At 36.7% G+C, this 18275-nt stretch overlaps 1 long non-coding RNA gene across 2 annotated transcripts; it reads left to right on the forward strand.

Moving 5' to 3' along the window:
* The first annotated feature begins 566 nt into the window (after positions 1–566).
* LOC106017488 (uncharacterized) lies at positions 567–9273 on the forward strand. Of its 2 annotated transcripts, XR_001190983.5 has the most exons (4): positions 3653–3705; positions 4156–4183; positions 5118–5192; positions 5569–9273. It is a non-coding gene; the product is annotated as an uncharacterized lncRNA (long non-coding RNA). The 2 variants fall into 2 exon arrangements; XR_005266526.2 differs by lacking the exons at positions 3653–3705; positions 4156–4183 and adding an exon at positions 567–736.
* The last annotated feature ends 9002 nt before the right edge of the window (positions 9274–18275 follow it).

Consider the following 18275-nt stretch of genomic DNA (forward strand, 5'->3'; position numbering starts at 1 on the left):
TGTTTGCTTCCTGGATTACTTGCTCCTAGTTCGGATGAAACCTTTCTCTTTCTTCCTTTCTTCCTTTCTTTCTTCCTTTCTTCCTTTCTTCCTTTCTTTCTTCCTTCCTTCCTTCCTTCCTTTCTTTCTTCCTTCCTTTCTTTCTTCCTTCCTTCCCTCCTTCCTTCCTTTCTTTCTTCCTTCCTTCCCTCCTTCCTTCCCTCCTTCCTTCCTTCTGTTAACCTATATATTTTATATATTTGGCTCTTATTTTTTTGACTACACATTCTACCATTTGCACTTTCCCTAGAGGAGTTAGAAATGTGTGCAATGCATCACACCACATACTTCATTTAAAAAAAAAAAAAGGTATAATAGCTCATATTTCTAGCATGAAGAGTTTTTCTGATCATAGTTTCAGCTCCTACAGGACAAAAGAGGTTGTTCAGTAAGAAGAGATGAGAATAAAGGACATAAATGTTGTGCAGGAAGCTCTTCTCCCCTCTTTTTATTTTCTTTCTTAAAGAAAAAGAGAAGCAAGGATGTGCATGCAAATGATTCTTTTCAAAGTTGAACTGCAGGAGATGTGGCTTCCTAGATATAAGAGGAGTAGGGCAAATGATGGCCAGGGGCTGCAGCTGCCCAGTACCACACCCTGATGTGGGGTTTGTGAGCAAGCTGCTCACACCAAGGAGTCCCCTTGCTCTCCAGAAATGAAATATTTTCATTGGACAAGAGATCAGCTGGACCTGCAAAGGTATTTCTCCAAGTGTGTAGGATATAATCAGGAGGTAATGTAAATAAGTGGTTAGTCATACACTCATGGCTTTGGGAGGACACCATTATCAGATTGTTGGGGTTGTGACTGTTTGCTTATGGCTCATTATTCAGGTTTCTCAAGTTGATTTCCCCCCCTTCAAGTAAATGTGCATGTGCTTTCCAAACTACACTTGTTTGGAAATGTTGCTTATTGCTAAGTGTACAGAATAAGTAATCTAGTTTCTCCATGTCTCCAGGTCAGTGTTTGTGCAAGTGTCAGATGCATTTTTAATGAGATTCCTATAAAATGAACATAGGCCTTTTTATTATATAACAGTAATTAGTAGGACGATCACAGTTGCATTAGATAACAGGAGGAAGTTTCTCCTATTGACTTAAAACTTTTAATGATGTTATTGCTAGCTATATTGGATAGTAGACGTGCCTAAGGGATATCTCCTTTCACGCATACTTTATCATATAGACTGGCAAGGGTGAGTTGCCTAGCCAGAATCTCCTAGCATTAGAAACTATCTAGTTTAGTCTTTTCCCACTCTTAAAATATACATATACAGGTTATTTGTATTCAGGCCAAAATGATGAATTTGCACAGCAACCATTGCTAACCACTACTTGCTATGTTTTGTCTTAGTTATTTTATTTTTTAAATACTATTTTCCTTGTTTACTCTAAATAACTGATCCTTAAAGTACATAGCGTTTTGTGATGTTTCATTACAGTATACACATTTTATTTTGCCCTTTTCATTTTGGCAGGGGCAAATGTAATGATTTGCATATTATTATTTCACACATTCATTTAATTTAGTCCATTGTTCAGGGGAGAAAATACTGAATGATGGGTGGTTTCTTCCCTGAAGTCTTTTTCCCCTCTTGAATTTAATCATCTAAAGGCTTCCTCACCAGTGAAACTTAAACATACACGCAGATGATGTCCTGTGAATGTATCATTGTGAAACGGGCTATATTCTCCATTAAGGACATGTCATCACACTTATGCCAGTCATAAAGACGAGCAGCTCTGGCAGCTGGCATTAAGCATGTGGGTAGCTCCCTGTGTCTGTGCCTTATTTTTCTGACCTCAGTTATGGTTAGTGGATAATACTGAGTTTTCATGGTCCTCTTCTTTTCTATTGGTAATTAGGGAAGACTCTTCTAGTATCTACAAAATTAAGAGAACCAGCATCTTCTGGAGTATAAATGATATGTTACTGCCCTATCTCCTCACCTTTAACTCATCTAATAGTGTGACCTTGAAGACAACGTAAAAGAATTAATTGTTAAATGTTGTTGATTATGCTATATTATAAAGGGTATGTGTATGGTGAGTTATAGCCTCACTTGATAAAAAGGCCTAGTTAATCATAGAATAATTAGGGTTGGAAAAGACCTCCAAGATCATTTGGTCCAACCACCACCCTACCACCAATGTCACCCACTACACCCTGTCACCAAGCACCACATCCAACCTTTCCTTGAACAGGACAACAAAAGAGGAAATGTTTTTGGTGAAGCTTTGCTGCGTTTACTGTCTCTTCAAGCCACTGTATGCTGGCTGTAATATTTCTGAGATTTTTTTTTCTTCTCACTTTTCTGGGAAGGAAAATGCAACATGGGTGAGACTCAGAATCTCAAAACTTTCTCTCCATGATTTGAACTGGGCTTCTTTATCTAGTATTTTGTATCTATTAGAAAATAGCAATGAGCCCTGAGTAGGTCTGGGATGGTGTGGGCAGCTACTGCTGAGATGGCTGAGTAGGCTCCTTGTAAGGCAAACAGGGAATGAACCACTTCCACCTGGCAGTGTCTTCTTCTTTCCAGGGCATGATGCTACTAGCCAGGCTATGTAATACAGGTGTGTAGGATGACACACATACCCTGGAGACAGGATTCATGTTCTTCTAAGAGTAGAAGTAAGTCTCTTGGGTTTGTTTGGCTTTGACTTATGATTTATTTCATTTCTTCTCTTTGGCAATGCTACCCTTTGCCAATGGGGAAGAATCATCTTTCTACAACATTTCCTTCTTCCAGCCTGGAAACATATATTTGAGCACACAGCACTTCTCCTAACTGTCATGCTTTGTTGTCTTGTTCTGTTTTTACTCTCCTCTCATCCTCAAGGGAAACAAGAGACTCCAACTATGTCAGCAAATCCCTCGGACTTTTAGGTGTTTCCTCAAGGGAATTATTTTCCAGCTTAATACAGTGAAATCCTGGACAGCCACTCTGTTTTCCCTCATGCTGTTTTCCCACAGCTAGGCATGCCCTTCTTCAGGTGGAAATGGTTACCTTCTTATCTTGGCTTGCTCTTTCTCTCAACTTTCGGAGTATATTTAAAACGATGACCAATTCTGTCAGTATGAGCTCTTGGATGTGAGAATGTGCTAAGATAGATGAGTAATAGATAGATGAGTAATAATTGCTTCTATTTCTTCCTTTCCTCCCTGCTCAGTGATGTGGCAGGCATGTTGACTTGCTTTGTCCTATTGCTTCTTTGCTGGTATCATTGTTCCTAGTGCCAGAGAAAGCCAATTATGACCCATTACGCTGACGAGGAAAAACTAGATTTATTCCTGCCATACCAATATCATGACAGAAAGTGAGTATCTAGAATGTACCTGCTATGTACATGTTACATATTGCATGTCTCTAGTGCCTATTATTGTATATTTACTTAACTGTTAAGCCTTACTGCAGTACTTCACATTCTCCATGTAGAAAGCTACTGGACTAACACTGACTGCTGGTGAGTTAAGATTCGAGTGTTGTCTACAGTGAAAAGAAAGGGACTCTACCTATCCAATTCCTGTTTCCCCTGTTCTATAAAGAAAAAGTGAACATATCTTCATTTAAAATGGGGTTAGATAATATTACTTACGTTGCTCTGCTTTTCAGTGAAAGCTGGGTCAAAGAAATGTTTGAATGCTCAGATGTGCATCATTGAAAGGTAGGATATGAAAAAGCAAGAATAAAAAGCATCTGCTAAAATGAAGTGTCTATAGGGAGTGAAAGTTTTTTTTTTTTTTTTTTAAATCGTATTACACTTTATAACACAGTGGCTGTGGTTATACTATAATTAGAATGTAATTACATTGTCTTTATAATTCTGGTTACTTGTAATTAACATTAATGCATATGAGGAAGTAAACTACATATCTGAATTGCTTATTAGTACCCTGTTAGGACTGGAACGTATAAGCGTACGTGGAAGTTTATTCACCAAATATTTTCATTGGCTGTCACTGAATGACTCATGAATGAATGTTTGTAGGCAGTAACCCTTAGATTCTAACTAAAATTAACATGAAGTTAACTGCACTAACCACTTTGGATTTACCTGTTGCAATTACCCTCAAGTTATGGATTTTTTTTTTTTTTTTTTTTTTTTTCATGGTAGGAATGTGAACATTTGATTCTGCTACAGGGTAAGCACTCCAGTTATATAGAAAATACAGTGGAAAACCAACCAGCTCAAATTGTGACATAGAGTAGGGCAGACTTTTTTTTGTATATGCTTGTTTGTAACTGTAAGTTGGCACAGTACTTTATAGTTCCAGGAGCTAATTATTTTTAAAATAGCTACTAGCAATAGCAAGAGCTGGGAGGTGTACACACAAGGCAAGACAGAGCATTTTCAGCCTCTCTGTAAGAAATGATGTGTAGAAGGCCCTTTTTTTTTTTTTTTTTTTTTTTTTTTTTTTTTTTTTTCCCTTGACATTCTTAAAAGAAATGTAATTGAAGGAGCATATTTGTAATAAGATGTCTTGAACAGATAGCTGGAGTATTTAAAGGAGGGAAAAGAAAAGTTATTTTCAAAAAATAAGGCTACTTTTCCTTCACTTTAAAATCTTCACTCTTCTTTTTTAGAGGATGGAAGGGGCTTAATCTTGCTTTATTCATGAAGAAGGTGGAAGTTTGCATATAAGGCTGTACCTATCATCTGAGTTAACAAAATACATGCCCAAATGCCATCCAGTTCCAAATATTAGCCTTTGTGTTCATCCGCAACATAAATGAAAACCTGAGTATAATGAATGTATATCAGCATTAAGTTTCTATAGATCAGATTCATGACAGACTGCAGTGGTTCTGAAAGTCTATTGCAGCAATGGTCATTGAACTAAGGAAAATTTACATGACCGACCATTATAATCGATCCAGTCTGTATTTAGATAGTCCCTAAATACATATCAATGTGACAAATGGAAATAGCTGTACTGTACAGGCCAATAAGTTGTGCTTCAAGAGGATCGTAAATACATATTGCCGCATAGACTGCTGAAAATGAACCTGGTTTTAATGCATTAGAAATGGGAGTTTGGAGTGTGTTTAAAAAATATTGTATTCTTCTAATTACAGATTCCATTAGGATACTTAAAGTTATTCTTTAGGCAGAAAAGACTTCCTAATGAGGAAAATCCTGTCACACATATGGTCAGTACTGTGGTTATATACGGTGAATGGTCAGGCAGAAGGGAAGCTAACAGAAGCATTCACAATAATTTCTCTCCTACAGAACAAGGATTTGTCAGCTGAGGGGTTTCTTGTGTCTCTCTTCCTTTTGTGGGAAGGTGTCTAGAGCATCAGTAACACATGTGCACCATCTGAAACTTTCCACTAACCTTCTCTGTAGCACTGAGCAGAGTAATGGAGATTTTGGCACCAGTTATACACACTTAATCAGGTTGTTAGTAGATGCCATGGGCTCTTTACATTGTTAATGCTAGTTATATTAAATAGATGTTATACTGTCAGAAGATACTGATTGTTGATATTGATCACAAATAATGTTAACTGGTATCGTTTACAGACTTTCATGGACTGTCGTGGGAGCTGGCTGTGTTCAATGAGAGGGATTCAGTCACCTGAATCCAGGTGTGTGTTAGCATTTTGGATGCCTTGGGTATCTAAAACATCCTCAAGGGACCAGCAGGACCTTCAGGAGACCTTTTTATTCTGGAGTGGCAACTAGAAGCCAGTAGGGAAAACTTTCATCCACCTCAGTTGTTGTTAGGCACCGGTGTTTGGCAACTGAATCCCGTTTGACATCCGGGGTCCTCCTACTCTTCCCCATGGCTCTGAGTGGGTGACAGAAATGTTCAAAGGGACTCTGAAAACATTTTTACAGTGAAGGAGCACCTTTCCTTTCCAGCAGTCCCTCAGCCACTGCTGTTCATTCCCTTGCACTGAAAGAGGAGGAGAAAAAGGAGTTTCCTGCAACAAAAGGTAGCAAACCGTTCTGTGACTATCACAAGCATTTCTCGCTGCATGGGAAGGGGAAGGTTGCAGTCAGGAGATATCGTGAGTCATGTGAACCTAAAGGAAGGGTGAAGTTCGAAGATCTTATTCTCCGTTGTCTAATCATGGACAGAAAAAAGAAACATACATCAGATGGAGGGACAGTGCTTCCCAATGAGACTGGTAGTATTTTGCCTCTACTATGCACAGGTGCAGAGCAAGACAGACAATCCCCGAGTCTGAGTTTTTCTTGATTTGTCACAGTTCTAATTCCTTAACACAAGTCAAGTTCTGTTTGCAGAGATGAGCTTTTAGGCTTAAATGCACATTTAAAATTCAAGAGTTTCTTTTTTTTTTTTTTTTTTTTTTCTTTTATTTTTTTTTTTCAAAGTCAGGGAATTAAGAGTGTTTCTAGATATTATTTTCTGTTTGTCCGAATTATCCACCATAATTAAATAGACAGGATACTTCACCTTCCTTCCCTAAAAACAACATGCTTTAGCATGCAGTTCTTCCTGCAAAGAGTTAATTGAAGCAAATAAAGTTCTTAAATTGTTAATAATCCTCACAATTTGATCTTGTTCTTTTTCCCCCTCAAGCAGTAAGAGGATAAGTGCGAGTGATAGCCAGATTTATAAATTATTTCTTGTGAGCTGAATGCTTTAAAAGGGAATATAAAAATCTGCTATGTGTCAGGCGATCCATGGAGGCATTAGCAAGCGTGGCTGATTCTCAGTCCCCTGAAAGCAGGAGTGATAATTTGTAAATCTAGGAACTGTACGTGGAGAATGGTAATTTGTCATTAGTAAGATTAACATGATCAAGGGAATAGAATAGATTATTTACATATAAAATACAGAAGATCATTGATGCAGCAGTGATGAATAAATACATTTTGATAAAATTAAATCAATATTTTTAGGAATCAATACCATAGTTTTTAGCTGTCACATAACACTGTAGCTTATCTTTTATGTTTTATGAAAATGTATTGGCTATTTGAGAATGGTGTTATATATATATCTATGTGTGTGTGTGTATATATGTATTATTATTTTTTTCCTGGGCTTCTTTGTTTAATCTACTTGTGGAGCAATTCTTTTGAAACCCCATACATTTAGCCACAGATTACTTTTCTTAGTTCCTTTAGAATGAAATACCACTTAAGATATAGAGTATCTGAACACTCATATACTATTTAAAGGGACACGACATTTTTATTATTTCAGTTTCATATTCTAGCTATTTATTTTTTTTTTTTTTTGTTCAAATAGATTTGCCTTCTTGCAGAGAAACTATTACAAATAATTTAATACATTTTGATCATGCTTTCATTGCTGACTGAATTGCAGTTGCTGCCATGGTTCATTTACTTATACAAACTGTGCTCACACTGTTGTTCAAAAATTCAACATTATCAGGTGAAAAAAAATGTATGAAGATAGGAAGACATCATCCTGACCACTAAGTAATGCAGAATGAAATACCAATTGGCAAGTTCTTAACTCTGACTTTCAAATACACCATTTGCATTGATTTGTAACTACTTCCAATAAGTGATTATGATCTTTTAAAAATAAATAAATAAATATTTCTGAAAGCTTCAGTAAACTATGCTATCATAGAGTTTAAAGAATTTAAAGCAAATTACTCAAGGAATATTGCTCAAAGCAAGTGCTATCCAAGGCAGTGACTTTTGTGGGTGACTGAGCACTGAAGCAAATCTATGAGGTTTGCTAATGTAGACACTGATTATTTGCAAGAAGATTCCTTTGCCGCAGATGTTCTTGACAAAAGCAGTCCTTGATCTTGCTGATGTGAATATGTGCAATGCTACACGTGTGTAGACACAAGGATTTCAGTGGGATTGTTCATGTGGATAAAATTACTTGTGTGCCTGCATGTCCAAGGCTCACGGCACTGGAGAGACTTAATCATTAAAAGGTGGAATGTAGGCATTTTTGTTATATTTTGTTATACTGTGAAAAATCACAAGTCAGCTTTAGTTACAGGATTACTCTTCTCACAGAACAGGATATCCAAGGAAATAAAATGAACCAGAAGACAACATTGTTCTGTAGTAATATAAGCTTTGAACATTCTCTGCCGTAGGTTGCTCAGACTTCCATTGACATCATGAGGGGGCTGTGTTTAGGTGAATAATTATTTTGGCAAGGGCAAACAAATGAATAAATGCTCAAGGGATAGCTAAGCTAGAAGAAGATGCAGCCAGAATTCCATGATTCTTGCATGTAAGGTTATGATTTTAGACACAACCAGAATATTTCACTCAGTTAGGTTTTTGCTCGTAATCAGAATTGATTCACAAATGCATTAATCTGCTATAAGCACCCATTTGCTGTCCAGACTGTTGGCCACATAAGGCTCAAAATGGGTCATTTTGTATTAATATGTAAAAATAAATTAAAGGGAAATTGATGGATGGATGCACAGAAAGACATAAATAATAAGGAGGTGTTTGAATAACCACCCCACAGAACAAAGCTCAATAGAGAAAGTGTCAATAACAATGGTAACTTTCTATTACCGGCTTTGTCATTTTGATAGTGGAAGCTTGACCATAAGGAGATATCTCATATCCCATAAGGAGATATTTCATATCATATTACAAAATGGACCTTTAAGTCTTCAGTATAGATAGACAAGTAACTCCATAGAAACTGCAGATATTTCCTGAGTTTCAGATTTATGATTTACAATAATTTGGATTACAAAGACTGCAGATTTCCTTACCAGGAAAGAATGAATGAATTCATGCTCTGCTGTTTCCTCTTCACCTTGAAATCTTGATGAAGATTTTTCATTTTCAGAGAAAACTACTGTTTTGTGAATGATGTGTGCTTGGTACCAGAGGTTTTTATTTATTGCTCCTAAACTAAGACAGGAATTTAGTAGTGCTGTTACTCCAAACTGACCATATAATCAACATAGAAAATTAAATCTTCCCACTAATTTTATAAGGGAGCATTTGGGAACCTGTTTGCACAAATTACATACCTAGTAGAGAGGCCTAATATTACTCAGATTCAATTTAGACTTTAAGTGTCTTTGAAATGTTCAAGATTGATTTTCACCCTGAAATGAACTTTCCTACAAAATTCCTAACAGGAAGTATTGCAATCTAACTTACACTGATAAAGATCAGTGGTAACCCTTCAAGTAAGTGTCTCAAATGAATAATTTCCCAAGCTAAAGAGTTCCATTTAATAGAATATTTATTGTGTGTTAATTAAAGATCATTAAAATCTTATTTTGGGAGAACTTTAATAACTCTATGAGAACTGTATAGATAAACAGAGAAGATACATGTCTTTTGCTTTCTTGTTAAACCTCAATAAATATTGGTAATAATTTAATACATGCTTTGAAGTTTGACTTTATACTAATTGAGTTTTCACGCTGGAGAAACAAAGGTATTAAAACAGTGCAATTTTCACTTTAGGCCAGTCTCACAACTCAAAATTCTTTCTTTATAGATGACAGTTGCTCACGTTCTCTCAACTGAGTCAGATTTTCAACATCAACAGGATGAGGGGGAATGGGCTAAAGTTGTGCCAGGGGAGGTTTAGGTTGGATATTAGGAAAAACTTTACTGAAAGGGTTTTTAGGGATTGGAATGGGCTGCCCAGGGGAAGTGGTTGAGTCACCATCCCTTGAGGTCTTTAAAAGATGTTTACATGTAGAGCTTAGTGATATGGTTTAGTGGAGGACTGGTTAGTGTTAGGTCAGAGGCTAGACTAGGTGATCTTGAAGATCCCCCAACCGAGATGATTCTGTGATTCCGTGATCAATGTTAGAGGTACAATAATGCACAAAAACACTCATTTCGTATGCATCTTTTGGCCATAAACAAAAACTGTAAGCAAGAAAACTGATGTCCATAAACAAAAATTCTGGACAAGAAAAGTGACGGGAGCAACTGTATTATGAGTAGCTCCACAGGCTGTTGCAGGCAAACAGGTTCACAAATTATTTCACAATTAAAAACAATTAAAAAAAAAAGTGACTTTTATATATTTGTATGAAAATCCTATAAACCATTTCCAAATAACATTGCTAATCGTTTTGTAGCTGATGGTTAAAGCATATACTAATTACTTTGGTATCTCCCCAAGTGGAGTGGTGGCTTTTAGCTGACTTGGTCTAAATTTTTTGGAATTGTGAGTTCAGGAAGAATTTCAGGGGTTCATCTTTTATCCTGAAAATAAATTATCAAATTGTTTGAGATCTTGAAAATGATTAAAAACTATACTCCACTTCCTCTGCTTCTGGCTAATGTTGGGAAACCCACACCACAAATTTGCGGAGACAAATTTACTGTTTTTAAGTACCCTCCATCCAAAGGAAAAAAAAAAAAGTGAAAATAATTACTTCAAAAGCAAAACTTATAATAAAAAATTACAATGAAAAATGTAGATTAATGTATTCCCCCATTTTGCTAAATTATCTGCACAGATTGTTTGGATGGATTTATTTACAAATGGCAAAATCTCGACAAATTCTGGCTGGGGTTAAGTGTGGAATTTAGCTGAGTTTTTCCACAAGTTGTGTTCATTGCAGCCATCTAACTTCAGCAGGCAGAAAAAAATAAACCACTTTTTTTTTTTTTTTTTTTTTTTTTTCTGTGCATGCAGTGCAGAAACTATAGAGGTAAAGGTAATAAATGCATTGTTTTTAATAATCCATAAAAAGAAGATTCCTTAGTGTCACACTGGCAGAGACAATGTTGTTTATGCATTTCTAATAGAGGCTGTCTATAGCCCTTTCTTCCTCCTTATTCATTTTTTTAACCAGTTTTTCTCCTTAAAGTCAATCTGATGTTATTAGTTAAAGAGAGTATCAAAAGTCATAGAAGGAGAAGAAAGATATAAACATGATTGCATTATTTTTGACTACTGTGTTATTGATACTTGTCACAGCTTTTTTGGCCCTGTAAAGGAAGCTTGGCTCTACTTTGGTTCTGATGGGTCATCTGCCCTTTTCTACCAGGGTATGTCCAGCTGATATGGATTGATTAGGGAACTGTAAGAGCTTCCTCTGCAAGTCTGGGTGAGAGTGGGAGGGTTTGGGCAGAATTAAATTGGGGAAGAGTGATTAGGAGACACGTGAATTCCTTTACAGGAAGGTCTTACAGGAAGGAGGTGATGCTAGAACAGAGAACTCAAACGGGAAAATCAGGTTTGTGGTAGAGCTCAGATTTGCCGTGTTTTAAGAATCTATATTAAAGTCTGTTATAGTAAAAGCTATATAGTCTGGTACTAGAAGAAATTTGGTGCTGTCACAGGGTTCTATGGAGCCAGATCAGCATAAACTGGCTTGGGGTAAATTTATTGAGTATTTCAGCTTCTGTGACCAGAGTGCTTTTGATATGTGAGGCAGCCTGAGTGTCTCTACACTCCAACTGTAATTGTAGGAATATAGGCCAGTTTATTTTAGGGATGCTGGAGAGTGTCTGTGCCCCTAGTTTACTGCACCTGAAAGGAATGTGATATGTTGTAGATTATTATCATTTTGTTGAATTTAATTTTGCAGAAGATCCTTTAGCCAAGAAGGGATGAATTTTAGCATGCTGTGGTTGGAAGGCATGTTGTGGTCATTGCAGGTGACCAGCTCTAGGCCATGCCATGTAGAAGTGCATTGGAGCGGTCAGATTGGTATCTTTGTGCATTGCATTTGACCAAATCATGGGTAGACTCCATGGGGATAAGGCCTCATATCACTAGCTGTGATGCAGCAAATGAGTCTCTCAGCACCAAGGAGCATACACTGTAAATGTACTCTACGCAAAGGTATATTAGTCTACTGTATCTTTTAGAAAAAATGAGCCTCAGGCTCAAGTAAGTCTTGTGGTGTGGACAGACTATGGTGCTCTGCATCCTTGAGAGAGGTAAATACTCCCTCTGCCCAAAGGCACATCCACACCCTTCCCTTTGCTCTGCTTCCAGGACTACTGGCTTTCCCTGCAGGCATTGTGCTAAGACCCCACAGACTAACCTCACTTCACAGTTAAGCAAACATAGACTCCTGTGAGTCTTGAACTCTGTAGGAAGCAAAATTGGCTTATAGAGAACCATGTGAAACTTTTTTCTGGCTTCAGAGGAAGATGGAATTTTGCTTTCTGTTTTGTGTTATAACAGACTCAAAATCTCAAATCAAGGCACCATCAAACCTACTGAGTTCCACCTGGCTCATGTCAAATCCATGTAATACTCCAAGTTTTATATAGTTTAGGAGAAAAAAAAATCAAATCAGAATGACTTGAAAGGCTGAACTTCAGTGAACTTTAGGACAAACCGGAGCTGAGCTGCAAACTTCTGTGAAATCTGACACCAAATGGATTCTGCCCAGCTTCTTTTGTGGTTCATGATTTTGAAAAGATCCACAGTATTGCCAGTTTTTACCATTTTATCATTAAACTTGCCCTAACTGGTGTTTTCTTTAAAGCCTCCATTCTTGAAATGAAGTGACCATGAGAAAATGTCGTCTTTCATTTAAGAGAGCAGGAGTTTCCAGTCCCTGTGGTTGCGGTGAAAAGTTTGAAAATGTGCCCAAGTGCACCAGCATCTCAAAACTGAGATGACTCTGGAGATTCCAGAATGCATTATATTCGAAACTCATAATTTTAGGGTCTTAGGTGAGTTTTTTGAGCATAAGATCTATCCCACTATCTGAAATTCTACACTTTAGCCAGAGGACATTATGTTGTGTGCGTGTGTGTATGTGTCCCTTCTTGGTATGGTGCTTCAAAAGGTAACCTCAAAACAAAGTAGTAGATTTGGGTATTGGTAAGTTTGGCTCCAGATCTGACAGCTGTGGCAATTTCACTCTGCTGAAACCCTACATCCCTGTGTGCCTAGGTTTTGTGTAACCCAATTTTTGTGAGCCCCAATCCAAAAAACTGTGTAAATCTTGTAAATCAGACCCACTGTCAGTACTCTAATTCCTTATAACCCCCAAGTTTATCTTAACAGTATTGTTTTCCTTTGAAGGATATAGGTAATTCACTTCTCTTTAACAATGTACAGATGGTTTCTGGAAAAACAACAACAAAAAAACAACAAAAAAACACACCCTTTGTTCCTTCAAATAAATAACTTGAATAGGCTTACTTGGTGTGCCTGTGTAGGGCAGTGTATTATGATTTTAGTTTACTGGTTAATCATGTCATTCTTTTTGGCTCGTACCTCCTCTGAATAAGTACTGAAAACTTTTCTTCTTCAGGCTCAGAAGCTTGTTTGATGCCAAAGCCAGGGAATTTCTTCAGTACCATAGTCTTATAATTTTATATTAAATATGTTTAATGGATCAAAAATCTACCTGAATGGAGAACACATCTTTCCTGAATTTTGCTCATTGTAATCGATTCTGAAAAACCAATAGTAAATGTTTAGGTCAACAAAAATGATAGCCACCAATAGAGAATATGTTGGAAAATCAATAGCAAAAACAAATATTGGTTGGGACTATTAGTCATGTTTTCATGTTATGTAATTTCAGAAACTGATAATGTTAATAGTTGTGAATTAGCCGTCTTGTCTAAATTAAGCCAAAGTAGTTATCAGAACTAAGAACCTTGTAAGCTTTGTACAATACAAATCCGTTTTATTTAGAAAGTGTAAAACTATGATAATGTTATGGAACAAGATCTCCTTGTGCTTACAAAGATGGCACTCATCGTTTCAAAAGGTATACAATGTATGTAGTATTGCCATAGGTAATAGCGACCCTTCTTAATTTCAAATTGTATAAGAATATATATTTTCTGGAGGCTTATTTTAAGATCCTAATAGGGATAAGTAAACTGCAGCTTAGATAAAAAAATAAAATAAATCAGGTACATAGCCATGTAGTAATGATACCTCAGATTTAAACTAGTCTAATAAGTGTAGACTTTGGTAACAGTCCCATGCAACTGCTGCTTCAACTGGCAAACAGGTTTTGGAGGCACATCTCAAAGCCTACAATGCAAAGACACCCTTGAAAATCTAAAAATGAGTAAATTGAAGCTTCCTGAGATAGAAGATCATTTTTCCCACTATATGACTGTAGCTGGAAATAATTGAGCAATCAAGCTGGAAATGTGAAGTACAAATTACTTGGGTATATAAACAGTGATTTATAGGGCAGTGATATACATTAATTTTCAGAGGTGTATTTCAAGTTCCATTTCTTCAGTGAGAAATGTAGATAATCTGCATTTTGAAAAATCAGGTCAATAACAGTTTACTAAGGACTACTTTGCACATAGCACCTCTTTCTGTATTCAGAAGCTTCTCAATACCAGAAGTCCTTCAACAGAAATGGTAAGTTATCTTTTCTGTATTTCCTTTTTTTTTTTTCTTTTATGTTTCTGAAAAAAATCATAGGATATTAAAACATACAGAGAAACAAATGTGCATGTGGTAAATGAGTATATACAGTTAAAATATACATATACACACATTTATATATGTGTATATATGGTTAAAATTGATCTCACTTATTCTCTATAAATCAGAAATAATGCGTAATATAAAAAAGATTGTGCAAATGATTAAATTAAAAACCTTTTCCTTTTCTTACTCAAAAATTTAATCATAAAGTGTGATATAGGTTTAAATGCAAACAAATCGTGTTAGGGTTATTAGGTATATGCTTTAGCTAATGCACCTATATTATTTCCTCTTTGGAATACAGTATATGAGGTTTAAAATCTGTATAATGTGCAGATTAAAGACAAATTACATATAGATGAGGTTACATTTAATTACCTGGAATAGCTTTGTATGTTGAGTGAAAAACACAGTTTTCATCAACACCATATTAATTATTGCTGCCGAAAGCTGTAATTGACTACTGTGTTTTTCGGCTCATGAGTCAATGGTGACTAAATGTTTACTTTACTGCTCCTAATTGCCTGAAATGCAGCATTTTTTTTTTTTTTTTTTTTTCCCCTGGAAAATCTGTGGTCTAAGTTTTGGTCTTGTTTTCATGCATATAACCCCACAATGATTTGCATGTATAGCTGAAAGTGGAGTTTGGATTCAAATTTCCTGGCAAAAATGGTAAGTTAGGAGTACAAACTGTCTTAGCATCCAATATGGAGAAAAAGAAAATGCTGTGTCAGTACTGTCCCACATCTGGCTCCACTCAACCATATTACCCGACTTCAAGCCTGAATTTGTGTTTAGATCAGGATGCATGCAGATTTCATTTGCCCTTGTGCCAGCTGTATTCAAGATCCTTGTGGTAAAGGCACCAACTCATCTCATTCCTATTAATCAGAATACCAAGAGAATATGGGATACATGAAGATGACTGGCACTAGCATCAAGATTTTCTTCCATAGGGATATATTTGGAGAGAAGAAAAATGTGAAAACAATCAGAGATGGAATCTGATGCTACAAATCCACAAGGATTAGACTCTTCTTCACCTGATGAGGTGACAGGACTAAGACCCTCTCACAAGGCCAAGCAGATACACTGGTATCTAGTGTCAGACTCACTTTCATCCTGTGGAAGACAGAAAAAATATTGCAGGAGGTAGAGTAGAAAGTAAGAGAAAAGAAGTGGCCAACCCATCTGGGGAACCAAACAATTAGATGTTGGACAACAGAAGAGTAACCTCTCTCTCTCTCTCTCTCTCTTCCCCCCTTCTCTCCCTCCAACCTGCCAGTAATTTACTGACGATGACTACTGACCCCATAAGAAATACCGTTAAGTTGCCACCAACAGAGTCCAGGTTGCTCTTACCTTCACATGAATTGGGGGAACATTACTGATTTGCAGTAGCTTTGAGAGCCTTGTCAAGAGGGAAGGTAACTACTTTTAAATCACTCCATTCCACAGGTCTTCTCAGAAACCTCATAGGACTCTACATTTCAGCATTAAACATTTTAAATATGGAGGGAACCAATCCTAGATTTCAGCATACTTCTTGATGATATCCCATGATATCCTTGTTTCTAAATTGGAGGGATATGGATTTGTTGGATGGACCACTCAGTGGGTAAGGAATTGGCTGGATGGTCACATTCAAAGAATTGTGGTCACTGGCTCAATGTCCAGGTGGAGATCAGTAACAAGTACTTTTCCTCAGAGGTTGGTATTGGGAATATTGGTTGATGAGAAGCTCGACATGAGCCAGCAATGTGTGCCTGCAGCCCAGAAAGCCAACCGTATCCTGGGCTGCATCAAAAGCAGCGTGGCCAGCAGGGTGAGGGAGGTGATTCTCCCCCTCTACTTGCTCTTGTGAGACACCAGCTGGAGCACTGTGTTCCGCTATGGGGCCCCCAGCACAAGAAGGACATATTAAAATGAGTCCAGACAAGGATGATCAGAGAGCTGGAGCATCTCTCTTATGAAGACAGGCTGAGGGAGGCTCTTCAAGCATAAAACATAGACCAAATAATCATTGTAGATATATTTAAACTATCTCCTCTGTGTATCAACCTGTTGAAAACTACATGTATTCTCAGGAGAAGCCAACTTGCCCAGTGCTAACAAAGTGGTCCAGACATAGATTTAATTTCTGTACATGTGAACATAAAGTAGAGAAGGTGTAGAGGACAGAGAGTTTCATGCTGTTTAGGTAATTATCGTGGTGCTGAGTGCCAATAAGAGAGAATCAAGTAAATCAAACTCATTTTTAAAGAAAACTAAGAGTTTAAATGAAGTGAGGTGTCAGTACACCTTTATGGAGTTTAAACAAATCAATTTTACTGTGTTTTTGACAAATATGTGTGTACCTGCTGTACATGTAAATAATAAAAATATCTTGGCGTATGTGTTTTCTTATTTGTTAGGTGAATTTAACAATGATTTTTACTTGTCAGAATACATTTTCAGTAATAACTGTTTTCCTGTCTTGAAAACTTAAACTTCTTGTACATGATTTCATTCATATTATCAAGTACTCATTCTTTTTCCTCACTATTTTTAGTGTCTTGTACCATCAAAGTCTTTCTCCTACTAATGGCAATGTGATTTCTTTTCTTGGATCTGTGTACTGCCACTGTGTTCATTTTCTGTTGGAGGAACCAAACTCAGAGACAGATTTTATTCTTCCTTCACATCTCACAATGTTCTCATAATGGTCACTACCATCCCTCTGACACTTTGTTGTTTTTTTGACTATGCATTTTTACAATACTTCCAGAGGAAAATAAAGGATGGCTTTTTTTTTTTTTTTTTTTTTTTTTTTGGGTGTTAAATTGCAATACACCTGCACAGTTCCACCTATGATCTGCGATGCAACACAGAAAAATCTCATCTGGCCATATGTGAATTGTTCATGAACATACTTTTCAATGGAAAATCTAATACAGGGCTGATACACTTGGACATACAGGAACCCTCCCAGATATGGTCTCTCACATATGCACACACAGATTTGTTGTTGTTGTCACCTCCAGACGGTGACCACTGATTTTCAGTACATGTAGAACTTTGGTAGTATGTTAAATTAGCCAGTGAAAAATGGCTACCAGAAAACAAGTCTAGCTATCTAGTTGCCGACCTCATGCACATACACACATATGTACACTGTTGTCTTACTAGATCTCAGCGTTTTCTAAAGTTTTCTAAAAGTTAAAAGTTTTCTAAAGAAAGAGTAGTTTCAAAAAAGATAGGAAAAAACAGGCAATAATTCAAATCAGGATGTGAAGACTAGGTGAAAAATACATGTTCTAGTGTGTTTAGGTATTAAAGCATTAATTGAGTTTGGATTAAATATGTAGGAAATAGGTATCAAAATACAAGAGGGACATGATTGTCTCAGTTTCCTTAGGTATCAGTTCCTTTCATTTGATTGCTCAGCAGAATTTTAGGTGTTTATGTATGAGTATCAATATTTTGGAACAATGGCTGTCTTTCAGAGAGAGCAGACACAACCTTATTAGTTCAAGATTTTTAAACAGAAACACAATGATGTGACTCCTCATTAGCTCACTATGAGATCTGCTGGCCTTCTCACCTTGCTTCAACTCCATTAGAATGGCAATAAATGGCTTACCATATTGAAAGATGCATTCTCTGCCAAGTAAATTAAATTCTTATAATAAGAGGCAGAGTGGTTCAGTGGTCAAAAAGTAGGGCTGGCAGCCAGAAACTCCTAAATTTTAATCCCTGTGCAACTTATTGAATGACTTCAGGCAAGTTACTTAACCTTTTAGTTTCCACCTCATAAAATTGTGATAATAAAAGTGTTTTTTTTCTGAAGAGCAATTAGTTAATGTTCATTCTCTACTCTGGAGAGAAAAATTCAAAGCACCATAGA

Source organism: Anas platyrhynchos, chromosome 5 (genome assembly GCF_047663525.1).
Source record: "Anas platyrhynchos isolate ZD024472 breed Pekin duck chromosome 5, IASCAAS_PekinDuck_T2T, whole genome shotgun sequence".
NCBI lineage: Eukaryota > Metazoa > Chordata > Aves > Anseriformes > Anatidae > Anas > Anas platyrhynchos.